Here is a 27,425-nt window from a genome sequence, read left to right on the forward strand (position 1 = left end):
TCCCTGATATGTTCCTCGCCCTCACTTCTACAACGGTTTTTCCATCATGGACGGGCCAAAGAATGTCATGCATCTGCGTCTCCGGGCCGCCCAGGATGAAAAGCCCATTTTCTTCCATGATTTTTTGTCATAGAAGTAGGAGCCCACCACATCTATGATGATACTGGGTTTTGTCACAATTATCGTCATAGAAGTGTCATAAGTTTGACAGAAAAAAATTTCATTCGGCCCAAAATGTCACGAATGTGTCTTTTTTTGTAGTGATGGGTCCACGCTGTGGGCCGCAGGTAGGCAAGTCTGGGTAACCCCGTATCCAGAACACCGACAGTAGCCCCCGACCACAAGGCAAGCTCGCACTTGGCTTCTAGGCGAAGCCAAAGGGCAAGTGCGGAGCGCCGCGAGCCTTAACCTCCTGCGGCCTTGGACAATGCGTGGCGATTGATGGGATGTGGGCGTCTCTGCTTTGTTCTTCAAGGTCTTCGACGTGAAGGGCCGACGGCTGGAGTGCTGCCCTAGAGGAAGCAGCCCGCGGGATGCTGGGCCCGCCCCCGACCCCATCGGCGTCTCCTCTAGCAGCAGCGACGACTCCTGGGAATCCAGCGACTCTCCCGAGCCCAGCAACTCTTCGGAGTCCAGCAACGACAGCTACGTGCTGCCAAGCTCCCACTGCGCTAATAGCGCGGCAGCGAAGCCACTCGGCGTCGCCGACGATGCACACCGTCCTAGTCCTTCGAAGTCTTTCTTCTTTTGTTTCCCTGCACAAAATTATGACCTGCCCCGTGGGGGCATGTAAAAATCATGATGCTTTAATTTTGATGTTACTCTTGTTATTACTGTGTTGAAACCGCGTGTCCCACCCAGGCACGGTTCCCCTGTCTATCACCTAGGTAGCGTAGCGCTCTACACCGATGGGACCTAGTCCCTAGGTAGGCTTCAACCATCGCTGGTATGCCAGGTCGCGATGCCGTGGTTAAGGCCAGGAGGTGAGCGGCCCGAGGTCCGGTGAGAGCTCCCGAGGCATGATGCTCACAAGGCCCCCTTGGCATGCAAGCAGCTGCCCAAGAAACGGAAAGGGAAGCGACACTGCCCGAGCAAGACTGCAAAAGTCGTGCGATTGGGTTGCCAGATGTATGCCGACTTGCAAGCGACTATCTTTTAGTGAACTTGCAGCGATTCCCTTGGGTGGTTCCCATTCGTGCCTAGTGGTAGCGTCGCTAGGTAGGGCCCGCGGCGGCCATCCCCTCTTCTCGCTCGTCTAGGTGATCTACGTCCTCGGGTCCTGGCCCTCGAGCAAGACTCAGTCGCCACTGGTATGCCAGGTTTCGATGCCGTGGTTAAGGCCAAGGGGTGAGGATTGGAGAGACAGTAGGAGCTTCTGACGCACGATGCTCAGGAGCCCCCCTTTAACATGGAAGCGACTCGCGTGAGAAGGTGGTGGCCGCTGGGCCCGCCCGTAGCTAGGCTTCAGGTGTACCTGCGTATTAACCCGCGGAGGAGAATATGACCCCCAGTGGTGCTTGCTGCCTGCCTTGGACCTTTCCGCGGGAAGACGAAGGCACCGAGGACCTGGCGAGGTGGCGTACGTGAGGCGGGTCGTGAGCCTGAGCTTGGTCCCTCGGATTTGTCAGCATTGTTGGGGCGGACCCGAGCACAAGCGCCGTGCCAGCATGTGTATCCCCCGTTGCGGGATGAGCAAAGGACGAGTCAGCAATGGTGAGAGACTGCAAAGCGTATAGGACTCAAAGCAAGTGTGCGATGACCATAAAGCAACTCATGGGAGACGGTTAGGCATCTCTGATAAATGCAAGAAGGATACATGCCGCAGGGCCGGACCCACATGGCTTGGGGATAGTGCAGCCCAAGGGGCGCCCCAACTGAACGAACTAAAAGATGTCACCTAGAACCGTTGCTGAAGAAATGTGGGGGTAGTAGGTGGTGTGCGCTGCTGCAGTCGCTCCTCATGAGCCACCTTGGCCCTGAACCTCGGGAGGCTCTGGTGGCCCGGGGGGATCGTGAGGATCCATCGCCATCTCTGCTTGGATCGCCTGGCACCTAGCCTCCCGAGCTGCTAGGATGTCCCGCATGTGGCGCTGAGATGTAACAGCCACGCTGAACAAGCCGACGCAGGACCCTCACATCGGCCGACGCAGGACAGCCAGAAGAGCTTCTGAGACGCGGCCCTGTTGAGCCCTGGGATGTCGACACAGATGCGCAACTCCTTGTCCTTACCAGGGCAAGGAGCCACGGATGGTGGTGGGCGGCAATCGCCCCGCACAGCCCTCACCTCCTGAATCTCCTTGACTACCCTGCTAATGAATTCCCGAGCGCATGGTGCCTCGCGCCCTGTGCTCTCTCCTTGGAAGCGTACACTGAAGCATGCCTCCACATGGTGCTCGAGCACCTCCCTCGTGACGTTGGCCAGGTCAGAGGCCCTCCAGAGAAGAGCCCCTGAGCCCAGCCTGAGAGGGGCATCGGACGCACCTTCCTATGCGATAGGTGAATGCGCTCCATCCACGGACGCAAGGCTTAAGGAGGCACCGCCAGACGCCACATCCTCTTGAGATCCCTGGCCCAACATCTGCTTCTTCTTCTTGGGGGCGACCTTAGGAGGGGGGACAGCACCCTCAGAGTTCTCAACTACAGCAGCCTGGTAGGGCGCTCGAGAGAGCACACCGCTCGTTACTAAATTACCTCTCGTTATGTTGAGATTGCTATTGTTTCTTTGCGCCTCCTTGCATATGCTAGTTTTTGCTTGCTATGATAATTTATTTGCCTATAAGATGCCTATGCATAGTAAGTATGTTAGACTTAGATGTGTTTTTCATGTGCTATATGATGCTCTTTTGTGCTTCAGTTCTTTTCTTTTATGTGAGCATCATTGAAATTTCAATGCCTAGCTAGGGGCGTTAAACGATAGCGCTTGTTGGGAGGCAACCCAATTTTATTTTTTTCTCTACTTTTTGCTCCTGTTTAGTAATAAATAATTCATCTAGACTATGGTTAGATGTGGTTTTATGTTTAATTAGTGTTTGTGCCAAGTAGAATCTTTGGGAAGACTTGGGTGAAGTCATTGCCATCTTGCTGTATAAAACAGAAACTTTTGCGCTCACAAGAATAGCTGCCATTTTTTACAGAAGAGTGATTTTAGGTTAATTCTCTTTGCAGAAGATTAATAGACAAATTCCTCACGTTCAAAAATTTATTTCAGAATATTTAGAATTACAGAAGTATTCTAAAGTTACAGATTACTACAGATTGTTCTATTTTTGAAAGATTCTGTTTTTCGCGTGTTGTTTGCTTATTTTGATGAATCTATGAGTAGTATCGGGGGGTATGAACCATAGAGAAGTTGGAATACAGTAGGTTTTACACCAATATAAATAAATAATGAGTTCACAATAGTACCTTAAAGTGGTGATTTATTTTCTTATACTAATGGAGCTCATGAGATTTTCTACTGAAGTTTTGTGTTGTGAAGTTTTCAAGTTTTGGGTAAGGATTTGATGGATTTTGGAATAAGGAGTAGCAAGAGCCTAAGCTTGGGGATGCCCAAGGCACCCCTAGGTAAAATTCAAGGACAACCAAAAGCCTAAGCTTGGGGATTCCCCGGAAGGCATCCCCTATTTCGTCTTTGTCTATCGGTAACTTTACTTGAGGCTATATTTTTATTCACCACATGATATGTGTTTTGCTTGGAGCGTATTGTATGATTTGAGTCTTTGCTCTTTAGTTTAACACAATCATCCTTGCTTTACACACCTTTTGGGAGAGACATGCATGAAACAAAATTTATTAGAATACTCTATGTGCTTCACTTATATCTTTTGAGCTAGACAATATTGCTCTAGTGCTTCACTTATATATTTTTAGAGCACGGTGGTGGTTTTATTTTATAGAAATTGTTGAAATCTCATGATTCACTTATATTATTTTGAGAGTCTTTTAGAACAGCATGTTAATTTGCTTTGGTTATAAAATTAGTCCTAATATGATGGTCATCCAAGATGGGTATAATAAAAACTTTCATATGAAGTGCATTGATTACTATGAGAAGTTTGATTCCTTATGATTGTTTTGAGATATGAAGATGGTGATATTATAGTCATGCTAGTAGAGTAGTTGTGAATTTGAGAGATACTTGTTTTAAAGTTTGTGAATCCCGTAGCATGCACGTATAGTGAACCGTTATGTGATGAAGTTGGAGAATGATTTATTTATCGATTGTCTTCCTTATGAGTGGCGGTCGAGGACGAGCGATGGTCTTTTCCTTCCAATCTAGATAACTAATATATTTTTGCAATAAGTATGTGAGTTATTTATGACTAATGTTGAGTCCATGGATTACACACACTCTCACCCTTCCACCATTGCTAGCCTCTCTTGTGTCGCGCAGCTTTCGCCGATACCAAACACCCACCATATACCTTCCTCAAAACAGCCACCATACCTACCTATTATGGCATTTCCATAGCCATTCCGAGATATATTGCCATGCAACTTCCCACCGTTCCGTTTATTATGACACGGTTCATCATTGTCATATGGCTTTGCATGATCATGTAGTTGACACCGTATTTGTGGCAAAGCCACCGTTCATAATTTTTCATACATGTCACTCTTGAAACATTGCACATCCCAGTACACCGTTAGAGGCATTCACATAGAGTCATATTTTGTTCTAAGTATCGAGTTGTAACTCTTGAGTTGTAAGTAAATAAAAGTGTGATGATCTTCATTATTAGAGCAGTGTCCCATGTGAGGAAAGGATGAGGAGACTATGATTCCCCCACAAGTCGGGATGAGACTCCGGTCGAAAAATAAAAAAATAAAATAAAAAGAGGCCATAAAAGAAAGAGAAGGCCCAAATATAAAAAAATGAGAGAAAAAGAGAGAAGGGGCAATGGTACTATCCTTTTTCACACTTGTGCTTCAAAGTAGCACCATGATCTTCATGATGGAGAGTCTCCCATGTTGTCACTTTCATATACTAGTAGGAATTTTCATTATAGAACTTGGCTTGTATATTCCAATGGTGGGCTTCCCCAAAGTGCCCTAGGTCTTCGTGAGCAAGCAAGTTGGATGCACACCCACTTAGTTTCTTTTTGAGCTTTCATACACTTATAGCTCTAGTGCATCCGTTGCATAGCAATCCCTACTCACTCACATTGATATCTATTGACGGGCATCTCCATAGCCCATTGATACGCCTAGTTGATGTGAGACTATCTTCTCCTTTTTGTCTTCTCCACAACCACCATTCCATTCCACCTATAGTGCTATGTCCATGGCACACGCTCATGTATTGCGTGAAGATTGAAAAAGTTTGAGAACATCAAAAGTATGAAACAATTGCGTGGCTTGTCATTGGGGTTGTGCATGATTGAATATTTTGTGTGATGAAGATAGAGCATAGCCAGACTATATGATTTTGTAGGGATAGCTTTCATGCTATTATATTATCTGTTTTTGATTGTTCCATGCTATTATATTATCCGTTTTGTATGTTTAATGGGATTTAATAAGCTATTTTATATTATTTTTGGGAGTAACCTATTAACCAAGGGCCTAGTGCCAGTTTCTGTTTTTTGGCCTATTTTAGAGTTTTGCAGAAAAGGAATACCAAACGGAATGAAACCTTCGCGATGATCTTTCTTGGACCGAAAGCAAACCAAAAGATTTGGAGATGACGTCAGAGAGGCAACGAGGCGGCCATGAGGCAGGAGGGCATGCCCCCCACCCTCGTGGGCCCCTCGTTGCTCCCATGACCTAGTTCCTTCACCTATATATACTCTTATACCCTAAAAACATCAGGGGAGCCACGAAACCACTTTTCCATCGCCGCAACCTTTTGTACCCGTGAGATCCCATCTTGGGGCCTTTTCTGGCGATCTGCTGGAGGGGGATTCGATCATGGAGGGCTTCTACATCAACACCATTACCTCTGCGATGAAGCGTGAGTAGTTTACCATAGACCTTCGAGTACATAGTTATTAGCTAGATGGCTTCTTCTCTCTCTTTGATTCTCAATACAAAGTTCTCCTCGATGTTCTTGGAGATCTATTCGATGTAATTTTCTTTTGCGGTGTCTTTGCCGAGATCTGATGAATTGTTGATTTATGATCAAGATTATCTATGAATATTGTTTGGTTCTTCTCTGAATTCTTATATGCATGATTTGATATCTTTGGAAGTCTCTTCGAAATATCGGTTCAATCTTGCGGTGTCCTACTAGATTGATCTTTCTTGCAATGGGAGAAGTGCTTAGCTTTGGGTTCAATCTTGCGGTGTCCTTTCCCAGTGATAGTAGGGGCAGCAAGGCACATATTGTATTGTTGCCATCGAGGATAACAAGATGGGTTTTCATCATATTTCTTGAGTTAATTCCTTTACATCATGTCATCTTGCTTAATGCGTTACTCCGTTCTTTATGAACTTAATACTCTAGATGCATGCTGGATAGCGGTCGATGTGTGGAGTAATAGTAGTAGATGCAGGCAGGAGTCGGTCTACTTGACACAGACGTAATGCCTATGTTCATGATCATTGCCTTAGATGCCATCATAATTATGCGCTTTTCTATCAATTGCTCAGAAGTAATTTGTTCACCCACCGTAATACATGCTATCTCGAGAGAAGCCACTAGTGAAACTTGTGGCCCCCGGGTATCTTTTCCATTATATTGAATCTCGTTTACATCTTGCTTGTTTTCAATCTACTATTTTGCTATCTTTACTTTCCAATCTATAAACCAAAAATACCAAAAATATTTACTTTACCGTTTATCTATCTCTATCAGATCTCACTTTTGCGAGTGGTCGTGCAGGGATTGACAACCCCTTCACCGCGTTGGTTGCAAGTTCTTGATTGTTTGTGCAGGTATTTGGTGACTTGTGCGTCGTCTCCTACTTGATTGATACCTTGGTTCTCACAACTGAGGTAAATACTTATGCTACTTTTCTGCATCACCCTTTCCTCTTCAGGGGAAAACCAACACAAGCTAGCACCGGTCCCTTGTGCTTCACATCCTTGGCCTTGGCCTTCTTGTCTTATGGGTTTGCATTGGGGACCTCGAGCAGGGAGAGGCATCCCTCCTTAGCTCTGGCACATTTGGTCGCCGTGTTGAACATCTCTAGAGCTATGCAAAGATCTTCATGTATGGTGAGCTCCTCCTTCATCTTGACATTGCAGACGACATCAGTGAACGCTGAGATGATGGCCTCGTTCGACACCTTGGGGATCTTGAGGTGAACGTTGTTGAAGCATTGTATGTACTTCTACAGAGTCTCTCCTGGCTGCTGCTTGATGTGTCGTAGGTCACCCACGGCCGGCGAGCGCTCGCGTGTGACCTGGAAGTTGGCGATGAAGTGGTCACGCATCTCATCCCAGGAGGAGACCGATCCCACAGGGAGGTTCAGGAGCCAGGAGCGTGCGATGTCCTTGAGGGCCATGAGGAACTAGCTCAGCTCATAGAACTGCAGGAACTCGGCAGGGCCGGCGGTGCCGTCATAGCGTGCACTACAAAAAATACACATCTGTGACATTTTGGGCCGAATGAATTTTTTTCTGTCATGCTTATGACACTTCTGTGACAATAATTGTGAAAAAACCTGGTATCATCATAGATGTGGTGTGCTCCTACTTCTATGACAAAAAATCATGACAGAAAATGGGCTTTTCATCCTGGGCAGGGCGGAGACACAGCTGCATGACATTCTTTGGACCGTCCATGACGGAAAAACTGTGGTAGAAGCGAGGGCGAGGAAAATATCGGGGAGTTCCCGGTTACGGTGGGTGGTCGGGGGCTGAGCGATGCGCGTTTCTCTCGTACACGTACACGCGTGCATGCGAGGCATTGGGCTCTAAATGAACCCGAGCGAGGTGTTGGGCTCTAGATGAACCCGAGCGATTGCACTGCAGGATACACATTACTGAACCCGAGCGATCGAGCGATTCCTTCACTACTGCTGCTAACTGAAGCCGGTCGATGTTGCCTCTGGATGAATAGTGAGTGTTGCTAGGGGGTTTGGATGAACAGTTCCCGATGGGGGTTGGATGAACAGGACCCCGTGGTGTTGCTGCTACATGAACATGACCCCGACCGATCGAGCCGGTTGGGCATGGATGAACAGGACCCCGTGGAGGGCTAGATGAACAGGACCCCATGGAGGGAAGGTTGAACATTAGCCGGTGGATGGGTGGTTGAACAGTAGCCGGTGGAGGGCTGGATGAACAGTAGCCCATGGAGGAGTTGTTGAACAGTAGCCCGTGGAGAGGGTTGGTTATACAGTAGCCGGTGGAGGAGCACGCGGTGGAGGCTGGATGAACAGGAGCCCGTGGATGAACAACCGTAGGTGGAGGCTGGAGGAGGTCGATAGTGGATGAACAGTATCCCGTGGAGGCTGGAGGAGGTCGACGGTGGAGATGAACAGTATCCCGTGGAGTCCCGTTTTGCGGTACGCCACACCCCTCCCGATGAACAGGACCCCCGTTTCGACCGTAGCGCTCCAACACAAGTCCGTTTTCTCCGTTTTGCGGTACTCCGCACCCCTCACAATCAAAAGGACCCCGTTTTGACCGTAGGAGGTCCAACAGAAGTCTGTTTCCTCCGTTTTTCGGTACGCTAGACCCCTCCCGATGAACAAGATCCCGTTTCGACCGTGGCCGGTCGAACACAAGGCCATTTCCTCCGTTCTGTTGTACGCCAGGCCTAGTTTACATCGGCTGTTCCATCCAAGCCCTCCTGATGAATACGACGATGCATTCCGTTCCGACCCAGCCGGTTGGCTCCCCATGAACATGACGACGACGCAGTTTCTCTGTTCCGACCCAACCATGTACATGAGCCCTGGCAGTACGTATGCGCGAGTAGGCGTTCGAGACCCCACCCGTATGTATGTACGTGGCCGTATTTTCTTTCTTGCACCCTGGCCACTGTACATACGTGTACATGCTAAGTGCGCGCCTCTACTACGACACGTGCGTGCCTCTACATCGACCAGTATATATGTACACGTTTGCGACCAGAATGACAACGCTACGTATGCTTCGACTAGGTGGGTCCCAACTGTCAGGCACTTCCTTGCGTGCGAAGATGCAGCTGGTGGGTCCCAACAGTCAGGGGGGCGAATCGTTTTTTTGCCCGTAATATGGACGCACTTCCTTGCATGCGAAGATGTAGCTGGTGGGTCCTAGCAATCAGGGGGGAAACATTTTTTTGTGAAATACAGTGGCCCATCCTGTGGGTCCCTACTGTCAGGTGGAGGAAAAATTATTCTACGCGTAATAAGGAGCCAATTTCTTGCGGCTGTCGTGGACCCAGCTATCAGCCTATCAACGTACAATACTCTTCCGATGGAAGTCGTTCCTTGACCATGTTGACCACGCCGCGTCGAGAGCACCAGGGAGATGGACGACGGCGAGGCCTAGGAAGGGGACGACGTGGAGCTGGGAAGTCACGACAGTGGATGCCTATGCAGAGAGGAGTATGAGGGTTCACTGGTGAGGCTGTAGTCGCTGCAGAATAACAGGGGGTGCGAGTGAGTAGAGGGATGGCCTGGCCAGTGATGGGAGTAGTAGGGGGTGGTGAGGCCTCCGAGGCATCACAACCGGCCACGGGAGGCAGGATCACGTGGAACGACCGACGCTGGCTTGGGCGGCTGGAGCAAGAAGACCAGAGGTTGAAGAAGCACTACGGCCGTTGGATGGACATCGTACGGTCACTGGAGCTAGAATCATTCATATTGACTAAGTTTACAAAGCCCTTCGTCCCCATCTACTTAGTTGGCACACAAGTCAGCCTCCCACTAGGTGGGTCCCAGCTAGCAGGAGGTATTCATTTTTTTGTGCGTAATAAGGAGGCACTTCCTTGTGTGTGAAGATATAGCTGGTGGGTCCGACCCATCAGCGGGGGGAACATTTTTTTCACGAAATACAGAGGCCCTTCCGGCGGGTCCTAGCTGTCAGGTGGAGGAATCATTATTTTGCGCGTAATAAGGAGGCATTTCCTTGCGTGCGGCCATGGACCCAGCTGTCAGCCTCTCCACGCATAATCTACTTCCAGTGGTGTCATTCGTTGACCATGTTGACCACTCCGTGCCGAGTCCATCCAAGGTTGTGGACGACGGCAAGGTCCCGAACAGCAACGAGCCGCAGATGGGAAGACGCGGGAGTAGAGTCGCAGATGGAGAGGTGTACGAGGGTTAATTTGTTCTGGTGCGGTCTGGTTCGGTAGTCAGTGGAGAAGAATAGAAGGTGTGGAGGAGTGGAGGGATGGCCTGGCCAACGGTGGAGTAGCGCTTCACAGTGAAGCGTGCTAAGCAGAGTTGCTAGCAGCAGGAGGCGGGAGCAGGTGGTCCCGACAGCGCTGGAGGAAGAAGACGAGAGATTGAGGATGGATGCCGGTCGTTGGATGTAAATCCAATGGCTAACGATGTCAGAATAATTTTTTGACTAAGTTGACAACGACTTGCGTTGGCTTCGACCTATTGGCCAACATTTCAGCCTCCAAAAATGTGGCACATATTCAACCCATTTTTTTAGAATTTACAGTCTTTTTTGTGGGGTAGAATTTACAGTCCATTTGATCTTTTTTTAGAATTACAGTCCATTAGCTGGGCTGGGTGAACAAATAATGTAGCGTCCATGCGGCCCATTTATTTTTTTCCAAAAAAATTACATGCCATTTGCACTTTCTCGAAATATACGATTTTGCTGGGCTGATTCTAATTATAATGCTGGGTTGGGCGCAACAATGTTATCAAAAAATAAACAGGGACTGAGAATTTTGTTATAAATATATTTAAATAATTAGTGATTTATTATTACATTGGTCCTTAAATCTTACCAAGCTTTTATGCACAATCACCAGGATTTTTGTTGCCAAAAAAATCCAGGATTTTATTGTTAAGAAATCATTTTATAAGTTAATAAGATGTGGATATTGTTTTATTACATATGTAAGTATCTGTTAAATATATAATGACGATAACAATAATATATAATAACATATAAAATAATTTAAATATATATAATATAGTTAGAAGGGAAACATAAGTTAGACCAGGGGTTCAACATACATATGTGTTTTCTTCAAAAAAATACATAAATTGGGTTGTCGATGTTTCAGGAATAATAAAACCTCGGATGGGAGGTCCATAGGCCGGTCGATACATGACAGCCGTCAAGAAAATACAAACTGGCATATCGTGGAATGCGCATGTTAAAAAAGAAAGCCTAGACGGGGCAGCCCAAAACCCAGCTGATACTTGCTGCCCCAGTGATAATAAATGATACCTGCCAGCTCCCCGGCTTCGTTGTGAATTTATCTCCTATAGTAACTACGTTGGAGCACCTAAAAAATGTAACTATGTTGAAAAACCCATGGGCCCCAACGTCAGTATAGCATTAGGAGGAAGTATTTTTTCGATGAGGCACTTGCTTGCGTATGGCCATAGACCTGGTGGGTCCCGACTGTCCGCCTCTCCACGTACAGTCCTCTCCAGATTCCTCTCGTTTGTTCATAATGTTCACAATGACAGACAGCAGCACTGCAGTGAGTGCACAAAGGCGCAGGAGGAGATCCGACCACCTGAGGAAGTGCCTATTAGTAACGAAACTACTGAACTAGCCTAGTGGTCAAGTGACACTACCCGACAGTTGTTCCGCCCTGGTTTGATTCCACCTGATGCAGGGAAATATCTCCAATTTTTTTGCCTTCTACCATTATTGACATGTGTGTCCCCATTGTCATCTACGCACACCACGTCCAACACTTGCCAAAACTCCGTCCCTCGTTTTCTCTTTTTTCACACACTCGACAATGTGTGGTCTTTTTTACTATGCATCATATGAAGATGTGCTATGCATGAATGTTGATCAGCATGATGTTAACTGGCTGGTAGTTCCATTTTCGACCATGAATAAAACTTCCAACATGATGTTAACACTTTGAAAAGGCCGTGTTAATATAAATGCTCTGCCTCTGAAAGTTGCAGTTTCTTCTCTGAAACTGAACTTGCAGTTTCTTATGTGAAACTAAAACTTGCAGCTTCTTCCCTGAGAATCACATTGTCTGCACTTTTATACTCCTACGAAACTACATTTTTTTAAGTGCTAAAAGTAGATCTCGAGAATTCATAAAATACTTCATATGCTCAATACTAAAAATCTGAAATTCAAAAGACATTCATATCTGAAAGTACTGTCAAAATACACAACACAAAACACAATTCACAACCTACAAATACTGACAACCCTAAGCTCCTCCTGACAATTCACAACCTACCCGACTATTAGGCTGGGGGGGGGCAGTCCCCTCCTATTCCTCGGGGGCAGACAGCCGCCCCGTGAGACAATGTGAATGGCGAGGGAGAGGATGGCGGGGAAGCGTCGTCGGGCCAACTGTTTTTCTCCTCTTGGGTTCAGTCGATAAAGACTCCACCAACTCACTCTGGCACGACACGCTCACAAACGGCACCCTATAGATGCTCGATCCTTCAATCTCTGGTGGATGCTCCATCTGGGATCGATACTCCCACCACCGCTCCCTCACGATCGGATTCAGTGAATTTGTTTGCTCCATGGCCCAGAGGAGCAACTCTATGTACTCCCGCGTGACTCCCTCCGGGACTATCGCCGCCTTTTCGCTCTGTTGCAGATATTTGGCTATGGATGTCGCTGTCGCCACTAGTTGGTCCTTGTTGTCAAACCAAGACTGTATCTCCAACATCCTAGCTAGCTTCACGAGGTCGCCGTTTGCGATCCTCACGTATCGGTTGTACTCCTCCATCGATCTACTTCTCCACAACACCTTCACTCGCCGGCGGTGGTTTTTGAATGGAAGAGGAGAGGAGCAGCGCTGGTTTTGGATTAGAACGGGAGAGGAGCGACACTAGTTTTGGATTGGAACAGGAGAGGAGTGGCGGTGGTTTTGAAATGGAAGAGGAGAGGAGCGGCACTAGATTTAGATTGGAACAGGAGAGGAGCGGTGGTAGTTTAAGAGGAGAAGAGCGGAATAGCGGCGCTGGTCTTGGAAGTATTTTTTTGTTTTGCGTATTTTTGGTCAAAGTTTGACCATGTACTGTATTTGACAAGCAAAATGTGAACGCATGTTACCAAAAATTGTATCGTTTGGTTCGTATCTGAATGTACTTTCAAATTATATTATTTTTACAACGTATAACATATATTTTATTTGCAAAAATCATAGTCAATTATGACCCAGAATAAAAGGGAGACTAGTTAATGTGGGGTCGCTTTCTTAATTGAAGGGTAAATTGATTTTGATTTTGATCCAGTCACAGAGCGCCGGCTGAGGGAGTCCTGGATTAGGAGGTATCAGGACAGCCGGACTATATACTTTGTCCGGACTATTGGAGCGTGAAGATACAAGACTCAAGACTCAAGACTCCGTCCCGTGTCCGGATGGGACTCTCCTTTGCGTGGAAGACAAGCTTGGCAATCCGGATATTATATTTCCTTCTTTGTAACCGACTCCATGTAAACCCTAGCCCTCTCCGGTGTCTATATAAACCAGAGAGTTTAGTCCTTAGAGACATAATCATAATCATCATAGGCTAGCTTCTAGGGTTTAGCCTCTACGATCTCGTGGTAGATAAACTCTTGTACTACTCATATCATCAATATCAATCAAGAAGGAAGTAGGGTTTTACCTCCATCGAGAGGGCCCGAACCTGGGTAAAACATTGTGTCCCTTGCCTCCTGTTACCATCCGCCTTAGACGCACAGATCGGGACCCCCTACCCGAGATCCGCCGGTTTTGACACTGACATGGGTGCTTTCATTGAGAGTTCCTCTGTGTCGTCATTGCAAGGCCTGATGTCTCCTTCAATCATCAACAACGACAAGGTCTAGGGTGAGACTCTTCTCCCCGGACAGATCTTCGTGTTCGGCGGCTTCGCACTGCGGGCTAATTCACTTGGCCATCTGGAGCAGATCGACAGCTACGCCCCTGGCCATCACATCAGGTTCAGAAACTTGAACTAAACGACCGATATCCGCGGAGACTTGATCTTCAATGGATTCGGGCCTGCGCCAGGAGCGCCGGACAGTCACGGTGAGCACGGCTTAGACCTGCTGTCGGACAATGCTCAGGATGTCGCCCCTGCAGGAGCCCCGGACCTAAATCCGGAGCAGATTGCGTCGCCCGAGGATGGGTGGATGGACCCCGCCCCGGAGGCCGCACACTCATAGGCGGTAGAGCCGAACACATGCCACACCCCAAGGAAGCCTGTGACACCGGACCCCCGGACTCATATCCGGCTGTAGGTTCCAATGCACGCACTCCCGAGCCCCCCGAATCTGGTTAGGCTCTGGTAATGGAGTTCACCGCTGCGGATATCTTCCAGCACTCGCCCTTTGGCGACGTGCTGAACTTGCTAAAGTCTCTCTCTTTGTTAGGAGACTCTTGGCCGAACTATGTCCGGCTCGAGTGGGAAGCAGGCGACGAAGGAATTCGTTGCCCACCCACCACCCACTTAATTGCCACGGTCGATGATTTAACCGACGTGCTTGAATTCGACTCTTAAGACATCGACGGTGTGAACGACGATGCAGGAGAAGATCAGGAACCACCGCCCACGGCTTGGTGGACAGCCACCTCCTCATATGATATATATATGGTGGACACTCCAAAAGAAACCAATGGCGATGAGGCAATGGAGGATAACCCCTCAAGGAAGAACACAAAGCATGGGCGCCGTCGGCGCCACTCCAAGCCCCGCCACAGTCCGGATGGTGCCGAAGATGAAGACAACCCCGATCAGCCTACCTTCGAGCAGGCCGAACAGGAAGATGGGCAGGACAACCCAGACGAACAGGCAAAGGATGGATATCCGGAGGAGGACAACTACATGCCCCCACCAAAGATGAGATTAGCCTCGGCGATGACGAGTTCGGCGTGCCTGAGGACCCCGTGGAGCAAGAGCGCTTCAAGCACCAGCTTATGGCCACTGCGAGAAGCCTGAAAAAGAAGCAACAGCAGCTCCAGGATGATCAAGACCTGCTCATAGACAGATGGACTGAAGTCCTGGCAGCGAAGGAATACGGACTCGAGCGCCAGACGGCTGACCGGCCACCTAGCGGCCGGGATAAAACGGCATACCAGCCCGAATACCAGCCCGCACCCTCACGCCAATACACTACGGCCCGGGGCAATAGGCAGGACCTGCAAGATATACTGGAAAACAAGGCAGGACAGCCAAGATCGATCTACGGATCGCGGGGGCGCGACCCAAGATGTAACGATGATCGTTACACGGGACACACCATCAGCAAGTCCGGCCTGGCCAAATACAGCCAACCGGACTCAGCCGAAGTGCGTAGCCACATAGCCCGGCATAGAAGCGCCGCACACCCCCTCTGCTTCACCGACGAAGTGATGGATCATGAATTCCTAGAAGGGTTTAAACCCGTAAACATCGAATCATACGATGGTACCACAGACCCCGCAGTATGGATCGAGGATTTCCTTCTCCACATTCACATGGCCCAGTGATGATCTACACGCCATCAAGTACCTTCTCCTTAAACTCAAAGGACTGGCAAGGCACTGGCTAAACAGCTTGCTGGCAAATTCCATTGGCAGTTGGGAAAACCTGGAGGACGCGTTCCTCGACAACTTCTAGGGCACATACGTACGACCACTGGATGCCGATGACTTGAGCCACATCACCCAACATCTTGGAGAGTCAGCCAGGAAATTTTGGACTCGGTTCCTAACTAAAAAGAACCAAATAGTCGACTGTCCGGACGCCGAAGCCCTGTCGGCCTTCAAGCATAATATCCATGATGAATGGCTCGCCCGACACCTCGGCTAGGAAAAACCAAAGTCCATGGCGGCCCTCACGACACTCATGACCCGCTTTTGCGCGGGCGAGGACAGCTGGTTGGCTCGCAGTAGCACCATGCCACATTTTGGCAGCTCGGATGTCCACGACAATAACGGCAAACCACAGCGCAACAGACATAAGCAATGGAACAACTGCGATAACACGGAAGACACGATAGTCAACGCCGGATTCAATGGCTCGAAATCCGGTTAGCAGAAAAACCCGTTTAAAAGAAACAATCAAGGACCGTCCAGTCTCGACCGCATACTTGATCGCTCGTGCCAGATTCTTGGCACCCCGGATAAGCCAGCAAACCACACTAATAGAGACTACTGGGTGTTCAAATAGGCCGGAAAGATAAACGCCAAAAACAAGGACAAGGGGCTGCACATCGACAATGACGAGGACGCCCGGCGTCCCAACATGGGGGGACAGAAGAAATTTCCTCCCCAGGTGAAAACGGTCAATATGATCTACGCCACCCACATCCCCAAACGGGAACGGAAGCGAGCACTACGGGACGTCTACGCGATGGAGCCAGTCACCCCAAAATTCAACCCATGGTCAGCCTGTCCGATCACTTTCGATTGTAGGGATCACCCTACCAGCATCCGTTATGGCGGTTCAGCCGCATTGGTCCTAGACCCAATCATCGACGGATTCCACCTCACGCGAGTCCTTATGGATGGCGGCAGCAGCCAAAACCTTCTCTATCAGGACACAGTGCGCAAAATGGGCATCGACCCTTCGAGGATCAAGCCCACCAAAACCACCTTCAAAGGTGCAATTCCAGGAGTAGAGGCCCATTGCACGGGCTCCATAACACTGGAAGTGGTCTTCGGATCTCTGGATAACTTCCGAAGCGAGGAGTTAATCTTCGATATCGTCCCTTTCCGCAGTGGTTATCACGCACTGCTTGGACGAACCGCATTCGCTCGATTCAATGCGGTACCACACTGTGCATACCTCAAGCTCAAGATGCCAGGACCTCGCGGGGTCATAACAGTCAACGGAAACATGGACCGCTCTCTCCATACAGAAGATACACTGTAGCCCTCGTAGCAGAAGTACAATGCAGCCTTCCCCGGCCAACCACCAATCCGGTGACAACAACCCCGAACACCGTCAAGCCAGTCCGGAGCACCCCGCAACAGGATCGCCAGGCACGCAAAGAGCGCGACTAGCAGTCCGGCCTCCGCCCAAGCCCCATCAAAGCAGCACTCGTGCCGCGCGTACACAATTACGCACTCAAAATACCATGGGAATAGGCGGAGGCGCAACAATGACTCAGTCAACAGTGTGGTATAACCGCAACATACTTTAATAACCCCCCTTTATCTTTCAAGACACTGCTTTCGGGAAGCCTCTTCAGAAGAGCCGGATTGCCGGACTTACACGGGAGAGAAAACCAAGGAGGCAACAGGCTTTGCGCACAAAGGGAATACCCAGGTGGAATCTGTTCATGATCGTTATACCTATTTTATATACCCACATGCAGCCCGCCCTTGGACATGACATGTTAAACAGTCCTATTTACTTATGCTTAAACACATTCATTGTAAACATGCGCTTAAACGTATTATTCATCAATGGGAGATAATATATAGCGTCAGCTTATTATTCCTATTTGCACATTTTTCCTATAAATATTTATTTAATATTGCATCCGTACACCTTGGTACGCTCAGTTTGCCAGGGGCTTCTTATGGCGCCCCGTAATACGGCAAGACAAGTCCGAACACTTTCAACAATGCGGCACCTCGAACTTATGGCATTATATGCATCAGCTCCGAATCATGTCTTGGGTCAATAGTTTGGTTTGCCCGGCTCCCTTGCTTTGGTACCTTACGTTCCATTATATCGGCTAAGGTAGTGCAGGGAGAACTACTGCAATTGTGTCCCGGTTCTTCTGGATGAGCACCTCAGTAGAGAAAGCCAAAAACTGACCGACATGATACGGCTAGAGCTAGTCGCTATTCGAGAGGTCTTAAAATCCTTAAAGATTTTTTCCGCTTTAGGCGAGGAACCGGCCTCGTCCGATTTAGGCGTATATAGCGCCCCAATTCGGCTTTCTGAATTCTATGGGGCTTCGCCGAAATTTAAAATTGTAGACTTCTATGGCTAAGTGAAAGTTATAAAGCCGCATAGTCCGATTGCCTTGTTCGCTGCGTCAAAAACCTCCTTCATGGACCAAAATTTGGATAAAAGAGTGTTTTTGGTTTTCCACGAACACCCCGGTACTGGTTACATGGGGCGGAAGCCGACGACTGGCCTACTATCAGAATTTTATAAACAGCCGCACAGAAGGTAATATTTTAAATCAAAACAAAGCGCTATATAGCGCAAATAACTTCTTCTTTATATTACAAAACCGACAGAAGTACATTCATTCAATGATCATGTCCTTGGTACATTCTTCGGCCACGAGACGAGCGCCCTTCATAATGCCATCATAATATTTTTCGGGACAGCGATGCGCCTTGCCCTCCGGCGGTCCGTCCTTCGCCAGCTTCTCCGCATCTAGCTTGCCCCAATGCATCTTCGCACGGGCAAAGGCCCGGCGGGCACCCTCAATGCAAACGGATCTCTTGATCACTTCAAGCCGCGGACAGGCATTTACCATCCGCTTTATCAGGCCAAAGTAGCTAGCAGGCAGGGGCTCACCAGGCCACATTCGGACTATGAAATCTTTCATAGCCACTTCGGCCGCCCTGTGGAGTTCAACCAACTGCTTCAGTTTGTCACTCAGAGGCATTGGGTGTTCGGCTCTAGCATACTGGGACCAGAACAGCTTCTCTATTGAGCTCCCCTCCTTGGCACGGTAGAACACCACAGCATCTGATACGCTGCATGGAAGATCTGCGAATGCCCCTGGAGAGCTCTGAATTCGGGTAAGTAAAAGAAACGCCTCCTCCACATGCTTGCTTTGCATAAAGAATGTCTTACCCGCCGCTATCTTCTTGGCTGCCTGGATTTCCTGTTGGGCCTTTTCGGCTTCGGCCTTGGCGTCTTTCATACTCGCAAGGGCCTTCGCAAGCTCAGACTCCGTCGTCTTGAGGTCACGCTCCAAGGACTCGAACTTCTTGCCGAGCTCCTGGAGCTCTTGCTGTACCTCACCCACCCTAGCATTCTACTTTTCGCGCTCAATGCACTCCAGGGCCACCTTGTCTTCGGCCTCGGACAGCGCTTTCTTCAAGTACGCCACTTCGGTTGTGGCCCCTATTCCAAAGTCACGACGCTTTGTCGTTAGGATCACCAATTTTGTCTATTCTTTATGATATGCAAACGGGGTATCACAAACCTTTGTTCTCTTCGAGCTACCTCTTCGTGAGGCCGAGCTTTACCTGTGCCTGCTCCAGGCCCCGTTTGAGTCCGGCGACCTCGGCCGTGCAGGCAGCAGCGACAAGCAACACTGCCTGCTTATTCACATGCACACCTACTATTAGACTCCCGCCGATTATAATCGACCATCCGTTTGGCTTTTCGTTCCGAACACCAAACAGAGTATCAGGGGCTACTACCTATCGGGTGATAATTTCACACATTTTTGATTACTTACCTCAAAACCTGTCAGGAGGCTGGTGCAGGCTTTGGTTAGTCCGCTCTTGGCGGACAGAACCTTCTGAATCACCGCACTCATAAGAGTACGGTGCTCTTCATCCATGGAAGCACCGCGAAGCACTTCCAGCAGACTATCCGACGCCTCTGGTATAACGGAAGTCATCGGCATGGACGGCTCGCCCTCCCTAGCGAGGGGCTACCTGCCCGAATCTGGAACCATTGGAGGTTCCAGCACAGTATCCGGTTGAGAGCCCGGCTTGCTGCGGCTCTCGTCGGCACAATCCGCGGGGATCTTATACCCCGTGTGCCCGGCATCTGGAATCTCGCCTTGGGGCATCTCCAGAGTCACCTCCCCTGCTCCGGGAGCCTTTGGGACAACACCTCCGTGTCATCCGCAGGCCGAGGAGTAGTGGCCGTCGGGAGCGAGTTCATCGCTGAATCACTGAAGGACCCATCCGAAGATGATACCTCGGGATGGACCCTGGCCGGACTGCATATATGTGTTCGGCCTTATAACAAACTATGAAGCGAAGTCGCACTAAAGTATAACATAGTGCAGATACTTATGATCTCACTAGGGGCTTCCCCCTGGGCAGCCACTCCTCGCTATAGGCGGCCGTAGTAGAGTAATCCGGAAGGGACGCCTTTCCCTTTTGGGCATCCTGGCCTCCCCCTCCGGGACGGCTTTCCTCTTCTTCTCCTCCCCAGTGCGGGGAGGCGGAGTGTCTTCATGTTTCCCCTCGCCTCCGCGAGAGGAATCTGCCTCGTCGTCTTCGGACGACGAGGGTATGACGGCCTTGCGCCGGGGACCCTTCCTGGTCCCTCGGGTCGCCTTCTTAGGCCCCTCGTCCTCTCCGGACGGGGCGGCCCTTTCCTCTTCCTCCTCCCCTTCGGGGGAGGAGTGTGCCTCATCGTGTTCGGACGAGGCGTCCGGTATGACCTTACGCCAGAGACCCTTCTTGGTCCCCGGGTCCTTCTTTTCGGCCATCTTTTCCGGTGCCTTGTAAGGCGTCGGGACTAGCTTCTCCGCCAGGAGAGCATCTGCTGGACCTTCTGGCAGTAGAGCCGGACAGTCAATCTGCTCCGCCGTCTCCATATACTCCTGATTAAACACACACAATGACTTAAGATCCTCCCATGAGTACACTGGGAAAGACTACATCCGGTGATAGTCAGAAAACTCACCAGACGGGGGAGCCACGTGGCATTAAGTCCACGGTCCTCGGATGTGGGAGGAGGTATTTCGGAGGCCTTGAATAGCGCCTTCCATGCGTCCTTGTGTGTCATGCCGTAGAGCTCTCGAAGTGTCTGGTGTTCGGCCGGGACGAACTCCCACAGATTAAATGCCCGCCTTTGGCACGGAAGAATCCGGCGGACAAGCATGACTTGGACCATGTTGACAAGCTTGATTTTCTTGTCCTTCATATTCTTGATGTAGTTCTGAAGTCCGGTCAGCTCCACAGGCTCGCCCCAGGCCAGACCCTTCTTTTCCCAAGAGGTAAGCCGCATGGGGATTCTGGATCGGAATTTGGGGGCCGCCGCCCAGTTGGCGTCGCGCGGCTCGGTGATGTAGAACCATCTCGATTGCCACCCTTTCACGGTCTCTGTGAAGGAGCTGTCAAGCCGTGTGACGTTGGGCACCTTGCCCACCATGGCACCTCCGCACTCCGCCTGCTGGCCGCTCATGATCTTCGGCTTCACGCAGAAGATTCGTAGCCACAAGCCGAAGTGAGGCTTGATGCGGAGGAAGGCCTCACACACGACGATAAACGCCGAGATGTTGAGGACAAAATTTGGGGCTAGATCATGGAAATCTAGCCCGTAGTAGAACATGAGCCCGCGGACGAAGGGATGAATTAGAAATCCCAGTCCACGGACGAGGTGGGCGAGAAACACGACCCTCTTGTGAGGTTTCGGAGTTGGAATGATCTGGCCTTCGTCTGGTAGCCGGTGCGCGATGTCTGCGGCCAAGTATCCGGTCGCTCGGAGCTTCGCAATATGCTCCTCCTTCATGGTGGAGGCCACCCAATTGCCTCCTGCTCCGGACATGTTTGGCTGTGCGGAGAAGGCATGGACTAGGGCGTTGGAGCCCGAGGAGGCAAGGATGGATAAGCAAAGGAGGGAGAAGGCGTGGGTGAAAATGGGGAACCCTTATCGCTTTATAGAGGTGACGAAAGTGGTGCGCCTCCCCACTTGCCCGTTGAGGGTCGCTTATTTCCCAAGTGCCACGACTGATGGTGCGGTTGGGTTACCCATACCCGTATTGATGGGAATCCCATGATAAGAGGACATGATCTCTGCTTTGACAAGACGTGCCGAGGAAACCGCCTCACAATATGCGCTATGGCTGGTTGTGGGAAAATGATTCGAATAATGACCCGACCGTAGTGTCATGTCATGTTGTCTAAAGTTGTCAGCAGATTACATTTGTGAAATATCATTCTCGGTGGTATGTGAAGATCATCTTGCAGATCCGGACACGGTTTAAGTGTTTGATAATTAATTTGGAGTATTCGAAGATGGAACCCACCTTGCAATGCCGAAGACAAACTGCGCGCCGGACTCATCGTCATTGAAGCCTGGTTCAGGGGCTACCGGGGAGTCCTGGATTAGGAGGTATCCGGACAGCCGGACTATATACTTTGTCTGGACTATTGGAGCGTGAAGATGCAAGACTCAAGACTCAATACTCCCTCCCGTGTCCGGATGGGACTCTCCTTTGCGTGGAAGACAAGCTTGGCGATCCGGATATTATATTTCCTTCTTTGTAACCGACTCCATGTAAACCCTAGCCCTCTCCGGTGTCTATATAAACCGGAGAGTTTAGTCCTTAGAGACAGAATCATAATCATCATAGGCTAGCTTCTAGGGTTTAGCCTCTATGATCTCGTGGTAGATCAACTCTTGTACTACTCATATCATCAATATCAATCAAGCAGGAAGTAGGGTTTTACCTCCATCGAGAGGGCCCTAACCTGGGTAAAACATTGTGTCCCTTGCCTCCTGTTACCATCCGCCTTAGACGCACAGATCGGGACCCCCTACCAGAGATCCGCCGGTTTTGACACCGACACCGGCCCTCTCATCCAATCCTAAATCGCTGCCGCACCCTTGTCTCCCTCTTCTCCATTGCAAAACCACCTCCTCTCCTCTCCATCATCTCCATTCCAAAACCACCGTCTCGCCTCTCCCTCTTCTCCATTGCAAAACCACCTCCTCTCCTCTCCATCATCTCCATTCCAAAACCACCGTCTCGCCTCTCCCTCTTCTCTATTGCAAGACCACCATCTCTTCTCCCATCTTCCAAAGCTAGCACTAGACCACTCAAAAGGACATCTATGGAGAGGATGCAGCAGCGAATCAAGCAGATCACCGGCGATGACCAGGAAAAGTTAGCCAGGTTGAAGGAGATCCTTACTTGGTTTCACAATGAGTGGGAGATTTCGAGGACGCTAAGGGCCATGTGGCAATGTATGAGAAAGAGCGAGACGACGGCGATGTACTCCTCGGCGGAAGTCACGCCGTAGTCCTTCAAGTTCATCGACTATCTCCTCTGGGTGATGGAGCAGACAGATTCGCCCAAGGCGAAAGTTAGGCGGAGGTGGTGGGCATACAGGTCGAAGGTCGAGCACCTAGAGGATAACGAATCGATCGAGTAAGGTGTGCCGTTCGTGATGGTGCAGAGCCAGTCGGAGCCACAGGAGTATTCGTTCTCCCACCGCAAGAGGAGGCCGGATGGCACGATGTTGCTTCCCCGCCATTCTTCACGGTTCCCTTGACGGTCGCCTCATTTCAACGGCAACGGTAGGGTTTAAAGTAAGCTTCGTACTAACCTAATCTTCCATATGCTCATGCTTACAATCAGTGTGACAGCTAATGGAAATCGCGCTTACAATAAGTCTCCGAGTACTATGCCAATCACCCTAAAATAGCTCTAGACCTTTGGGTCAAAGTTGTGACACTGTGTACATGTAAATAAAAATAAATTGGTGCTACTTTCAGAAAAGAGTACTCCCTAGGAAACTGCCAATATAAGCTACTAGTATTTGGTTAGAGGATTTGCTATTGAGAAAGATCCGTCCACAGAGAGCGCCACACATCCCACTCGTGGTGGTGGATGCCAATGCATGCATGGACATTGTTGGTGTCAGTAATTTTTACTTGGCAGACCTCGCACTCTGCATATATGTCGGTTCCATCCGTACATTTGTGTAGTTCCACGAAAATGCAACTGAATAACCATGTTTGCATAGATAATGAAAAAGCGTGATTACATTATAGTGGCACTAGTTGATGAAACATACACTAATACATAGAAGAAAATATTGTGATAGTATCATAGTATGCCATGCTGCGAGAGCGAGATGGGCCCTGCGATGCCTCATACGGTACGCCTCATACTGGAAATCGTCCCAAGTCTCCCCCCGATACACCTTCTTCCAGTGATGAACATCAGTGTACAACGGTAGTACAAGGAGGGGCCTTGAGACATTCAAATCTGTATTTTTGTGTAGATCAACTAAAATTAAGCACCCTAGTTTGTAGAAATGCTTAAACATTAACAATGGGACTAGTTGATGAAACATACATTAACAAAGAGAAGCACTTTTTTATCTACATTGGAAATGAAATGATAGAGAGGACATTCGCTCTATTTTAACTGTATTATTACTTCATTTTATCAATGACACTAGGTCCAAGCAGGTGGCAAACGAGGTGTACCGTGCGTCGCAAGGATGGAGGCCGGGGGTGCTTAGACTGGGATGCTTAAGCTGGCTCTTTCAGTCCCTATCTTCCCCCTGATGTTTCTTTGGTAGCATTTGGGTTGTAATCCAAACTTGGTCGAGTTGGTGTTGCATCCCCCTACCTGCCTAGCTTATGTGGGGAACATGTCTCCTACTAGTACTCAACCTGTGCTAGTAGTAGTTACATAACTACTCGTTTACACTGAGATGTTGTCGGATAATGGTTCTCTATGGTTGGGTTTTTTAATGAAATCGGAGGGAACCCCCTCTTTCGATATATACAAAAAACAGTGTCACTAGCGGTGCCAAAACATTGCCTCAAATTAATAGTGCCACTAGATTAAGGTGCAAAATAATAACATTACTGCTTTATCATGGCAGTGCCAAAAAGTAGCACAAGAGCAGGATCAACATGCAGGATCTTTGGCAAACGGTCAGACCAAAAAGGAACATACCTCATGATGGGAACCATATCTGCAGTCAACGCCATCGTAGAAGGGATGCCACCAGTCACCAACATGGATGATTCAATTCATGGGACCTTTTGGTGCAGTTCACCTAAAATGAAGCAATGTCCCATGAGCTAGCAGCTTCTTCTTCTTTTTTTAAGAAAAGGGCTCCAGCCCCAGTTCCATTTCCATCAGCAAATGAAACCCACAGAGCTTCTTGTTCATTAGTTGCAATAATTGAGCAACAACAAGGTTGCTCGTGAAGCTCCTGGAATGTTCAACTATAATTTGGATATCATTTGTGCAGTTCAACTAAGATCAAGCGTGAAATGTATATCTCTGTTTGCACAAAAAAGGTGGAAAGGAGGGTGACTAACAAGTGATGAAACATGCATCAAATGAAAAGAAGCATGTTACTTACCTGAATGGCAATCCTAGAAGGACAGTAGCAATTTCTAAAGCAGCAGCATTGCTAGATATTAGTGTGGGCATTAGGATTAACTATGACAACCGTTAAATATGACATTACTTTAATGGTGCCATTGCCTCATTTTACCAGCAACATTACATTAACAACTGCTACAGAGTCAGTATTTGGGCAAGGGAGAGTAGGCGGACCAGGACAGTTGCATTTCTAACGAAAAGAAACAACTTATCTTAATGAGAAATTTAGCAGGACATGAAAAAAGTGCCATTGATTCATATTACTGGAGGCATTCATTGAAAACAACAGTGGTTTAACGTGTCCTTACTTGTAACAGTGCGACTGCTACATTTTACCAGTGGCATTACATAAGAGTGGCTCGGGGAAACAAACATCAGAACATGATATCTGGGTTGGTCCCATTTTTGTTCGGTATATCCACCTTATACTGTGTGAGGCTAGCAAATATAGTGCTGGACTTACTGTGTTGACTTGTCCCCTAGTCCCCACTTTCTTTCCTTTTTCAACCAATAGATCGGGTTGATATTGAGTTTGTACTACATTTCCCTTTATTTCCCTATTAGACCTAGAGACCAGTTGGATAGCCAGTCTCTGCTACTTTTCGCCCCCATTATTTCCTCTTCCGACCAAGTCCTAGATTCAGATAACAAATCTTCCCGCACCCCCACCCCCTTTCTTACTTGTTTGAACCAAGTAGTACTAGATTCGAGTGCATGAACTAGTTTTACCTCTTGACAGTAAAAAATTAGGTGGTTTTCGAACAGCCGATCGATCCTACCTACGAGGGGGCTGAGAAATAGTAAACGATACAAATGCAGCGACGTCAGGAGCTCGGGAAGTAGAGCAAGGCCGGTTTCTAAGGAAGTTATACCTGAGGGTCGCCAGGATGTCGCTAGGTGGGCGGCGGGAGGCCGGATGTGCCCACACTACGGCAACAAGGAAGAAGGGGTCGGAGGCCCTCCCTAGCCAGCGGTGCTTGGGAGAGAATGACAAGGCACGCTGATCGGGACATGCCGGTAGTGGGTAAGAGCCATCACCGAGGACGACCACGTGAACGCTTCACCTTCTCACCTTCCCGGTGGAGAGGATTCGGCTGGATCTGTGACCAGCGGTGAGCAGAGAGAGAGTGTGTGTGTCCACCGCTATCGTGTTTAGATCTGGAGAGGACGAGACAGTGTGAAGAGAGCAACACTAGCAAGCAAGCGTGGAGGCTCCTGCCTATATAGTGGAGTACTAGTTTTCTTTTGTCTACCAGAGCCAGCTTGACCTTGTCAATGACTGTCGAGAAGTCTTCATGCACGTGCCTCGGAGCCGCAGTTGTCACATTTTGATCTGAAGCACCGGATTATAACATATAACACGAAAAAATGCCACATGACAAGAAATCATAACCTCACTACCCAAAGGAGACAACATGAATCCCGACGGACAAACTAGACGAGGATCAAAGCTCAAATTAAAGATAAACTCATAGAAAAGGGGTCCATCGATAGATGTCCTAATTAACATAGCCATCATGACCTAGATGGCAGCCGAGTAGTCTTCGTGCCTGTGCCCACAATGATTAGCCCAACTCAGTTGTCGCTGTTTAACCCTCGCAGTGATCCGAAGCACATGACACCTAATTTTGCGAGATGACAAGAAACCTTTTTTTAGATTTCTCACCAGAACTACAACCCTGTACAACACATCCTGCAAGATATGTAGACGATAGCCAATCCAGGCGTGTCTACTGGAGTCTGGTCACATGCATGGATGAACTGGTCTTTTGTGTCTTGCAGGGATCATCCAGGCACCAACGTATGTACAACACTTCTCTAGTATTATCTCTTGTCTCTCTCTTCTATTAACTCACTCGACTTGTGGGGCCGGGGAGTGTGCCTATGGTCGGTTCTCAATTGCGGTCCCACATGTGTGTGCAAATGCAATATGACGCGCGTTCCATTCAGAGAGCGGCGTGCGAGACCGACCAACCATCCGGGGTGCAATGGGAACGCGACGGGCGTGCTGTATACTCCATACATGTGTACCGCTATTTTCTTAAGGCTTTGCTCCATGGAGCAATCCATGGATACAAAATTAGTATACTGTACCATTTAAAGTCGAGGGTGGGGATTTTCCTGCGCGGTAGGCGGGTCAGTTCCGCCTAGTCGGTTCGACAGAGATGCGAGAAGATGAGGGAGTAGGCTGCTGCACACATAGGACTGTGTGATTTGACAGTGAGTTACTGTTGGACAAGTGGGGCCCCGTGATTTGACTTGCCATTATCATTTTAACTGCGGCGCTACGACCGGCGCGAGTCTCCCGATTCCTAACCACCTCCATACAGGTGCATCTCCCAATGGTCCACCATGTAGAGGTTGGCTCTTGCATGAGA

The sequence above is a fragment of the Triticum dicoccoides genome, chromosome 3B (genome assembly GCF_002162155.2).
Source record: "Triticum dicoccoides isolate Atlit2015 ecotype Zavitan chromosome 3B, WEW_v2.0, whole genome shotgun sequence".
NCBI lineage: Eukaryota > Viridiplantae > Streptophyta > Magnoliopsida > Poales > Poaceae > Triticum > Triticum dicoccoides.